Genomic DNA, 3382 nt, shown 5'->3' on the forward strand with positions numbered 1-3382 from the left:
ATATATCATTTGAGAATAGCAATTAGCAAGTACAAAATAGTGCGGTTACCACGGTTTTTCCTCTCAAAGTCTGAAGAACAAACATGTTTATCATAAGAAAACAAATTGAAACATCGCGAAATGCACTTCGAAGAAAAAGCATGCGATTTTTAATTGACGGACAGCCATAAATAGGAGAAGAAAATAGTGTTGAATGCTCATTTGTATAAGAAGAGGTAGAAGACAGTTCTCAAGAAAATAGCGCGTTAGAAGTCTTTTTGTTCGGTTCGGTGGTAAAGAGACTTTGCAATTTTTACAGAAAATACAATTTGTAAATTTAAAAAGCACCAAAATGAAACTGTTATTCTGTTGCCTTTTGATTTTATTTTGTCTCCATCAACAAGCAGAAGGAGGTCTAACATTTAGACGCGAAAAGTTTGCCCGACTAACCACTAATAACAGGTGAGCGGTTAAGGTCAAAGAAAAAAAATAACTATTGTACACTTTGAATTTTAAAACAGACAATTTACTTACTACAATAGAACTAGTTAATTTTTATTAAACACCCCCAGGTCCGTGTTAACCACCCCCCATATAACCTCGGCCTGGGCGAATATTTTTTCCACGAACTTTCTGTCTCATCTGCGCAGCGCGCGCGGTAACTGTTTTTACAGAGTCATTTTTTTTGCACGGTTTTTAACGTCAGCAGCCAATTTTCACCCCCAAAGGTCCAAATCTAAACATTGAACTTGAAAAATACGTAGCCTGCAGACACACCTAGTCAAGTCAAGTTTAAAAAAATTGAGAAAAGAAATTGATTCTGGTAATTCTAAAAGTAAGATTTTCCGAATTGATTAAGAATTAACCCTAATCCATTAACCTTAACGCTACTTTTTTGAAAAGCTTTTGTGCATTGCAAAAATTAATTTGCAGAAAAAAAATTGACTTCGATGGGTGTCAAACCGTTGTTCCCACGAACATAAAGCACAAGATAAAACCACTGAACTAAACAAGCCAACGAAAAAATGTTGCATTCACACGGTATTAATACAAACTCTATGCGAAGTAACCGACACATGAATTTACCGCACGCGGTGACCAATAATGGCTACACTTACCGAAATATGTAAATGAGACAGAAAATTCGTGGGGGAAAAAATTCGTGGCCGGGGGGGGGGTAAGGCTGGTTAGAGACCTACTTAATTTAGTCTGTCTAGTATTTTTTGACTGTTTAAAAAATAAAAATACTGCTTTCCAAACCCCGACTGGGGGGCTATCTGTAAGTAGGGGCTCCTTAATTTAGTTTGTGCAAAGTTTTTCGGCTTGTAATTTTACAAAAAAATTTTTCCATTTTTGTGCAATTTTTTCGCTTGCTTTGCTCGCTCAGCCACATTTCGTTCCTCTCGGCGATATTGAGCAAGCATAGTTGGGGATTAAGGGAGAAAGAAGTTTTTTGTATTTATAAAAAAATTAACAAAATGATGCAAAATTTCGAATTGAACACTGCTCACTCAAATAGCATAGTTAATTAATAGTTATTAAATTGATAAATTTCAATGTGAATCGAGATAAGTTATGAAGTGAAAATGTTATTTCTGAAGGTGCGGACTCCTCAGTTTAAATTTTCGAAGTTTTAGCCTACTGAGAGACTACAACATACTATAGGTTTTACAAACTTTCAAGAAATAAATTATCGAAATTCTTCTGCGGCTGTGAATAAAAAAATGTTGAAATAGTAGGTGAACTTAAATTTTAAACAAAACTTCTACCCCCAATTCCATTATAATTTGATGAATTTAGTTACATACAAAGTGTGCATCTTGATAAAAAAAGCATATTGCTTCTAAAAATGCTTAAAAGTAACCAAAATAAGATTCTATTAGCCAAAATTTTCTGGGGGGCAAGCCTCTCACACTTCTTTTTCGTTTCACTTAATTGGACATTAAGTTTTGCATTGCATTGTGAATTTATAATATAAAGTTTACTTTGTTAAAACTCTGGTTCTTTCCCAACTTTTTTCTAGATCCCCTTCTGCATTGTAGGCATAGCTTATTAACTATTTTTTTCTAAAAAAAAATTATAAAGTGTTTACTCTTTGCCTAAATGATAAATATAAATTTTTCTCCACATTGAAAGGGTTTGCCGCCCTAAACGCTTTTTGGTCCTATTTTTAACAGCAATCGCTAAACATAGGAGGCCACTAATGGATTTCGGAGATGGTGCTCACACGGCTCCGAATACCACACTTGAATTAGAATGTTGAAACTAATGCTGTTGAAGAAACAGAGAAGTTTTGCCAGAACTAAAATAAACGCAAACCTACTTATTTGAGCCTACTCTGGCCTACTAATGTTGGTAAAGTGAGGCACAATTGCACATATTCCAATACAACTTTTTTGCATTATATAGCTTTGGTATAGCAGAATATTATCAATTGTGTTTTTTTCAGAGAAAACATACCTCATGCCATGTGGTGTATATGGTTCAAGTGCCCTCATATGTCAAGTGACTCCGAACGCCAACACAAAGGTAAAACCGCAAAAAGTCATTAAAAAATAAGTAAAAAGTTGAATTCAAACTTTTTAAATGCAGCCCATACCAACTTTGAAATATTTTCTATTGTGCAGGTTTGGCTCCCCGCTTTAAGGCTTTAAGCCAGTTATTAAAAAATAACACCTTCACCTTTACCCAAGGTGTAGTAAATTGGGTGAGAGTATTTGCTGAAGAAAAAACGGTTGAAAAAAATTAGCCACCATACTTTGTTAATAACGAGTTTTATCTGCTGCAGTAGGAAGCAAAATCGAATTTAATTCATCCCTTAATTTTTTCCCGATGATTGGAATAAAGTATAGGACCACCTTTTCTTTCACTGTTTGATGTAACCTAGCCAATGCAGCAATGGGCTATCTTGAAATTGCTTTTGTTCTGAGAAGCTTTTTTTTATGGTTTAAGTCACGTGCATTCCAGAGCTTAAATTTTGATAAAGTTTTTGCGTGTTGAAAGCTTTATTTTGTATTGATCTTCTTTTTATGTTGTTTAGCTCAGGGACACAAAAATGACCAACACTCGAATGTGTATCCAGAGCACCATCTTTATCGTAGCATTTTAGCAAAGTTACATTCTGAAGACAATGCTTCTAAACCGAAATGATTCAAGAAAAACAGCGACATTTGTGATAGTTATTTATTTGTACAACATGTGTTGGTGTGAATCAAAGATTGAACACTCCCAAAGGCTGCATATGAACGTCCACAAAAACCATCCAAACCATAGTTTCAAGTCGGCTAGGGCTTGTCGAGTCGAGTTGGAATTGTTTCGGACTTCAATTTAGCAAACGTCATATGAACCAGCTTGAATTTGCCGATTTGATGAATTCAAAAGTTCAACTTTTAGACTTATCTCG

General features: G+C 34.9%; 1 long non-coding RNA gene across 1 annotated transcript; it reads left to right on the forward strand.

Moving 5' to 3' along the window:
• The first annotated feature begins 321 nt into the window (after nt 1–321).
• LOC145768495 (uncharacterized) lies at nt 322–3142 on the forward strand. The gene is made up of 3 exons (XR_014288945.1): nt 322–441; nt 2429–2508; nt 3020–3142. It is a non-coding gene; the product is annotated as an uncharacterized LOC145768495 (long non-coding RNA).
• The last annotated feature ends 240 nt before the right edge of the window (nt 3143–3382 follow it).

The sequence above is a fragment of the Aplidium turbinatum genome, chromosome 4 (genome assembly GCF_918807975.1).
Source record: "Aplidium turbinatum chromosome 4, kaAplTurb1.1, whole genome shotgun sequence".
NCBI classification, from domain to species: domain Eukaryota; kingdom Metazoa; phylum Chordata; class Ascidiacea; order Aplousobranchia; family Polyclinidae; genus Aplidium; species Aplidium turbinatum.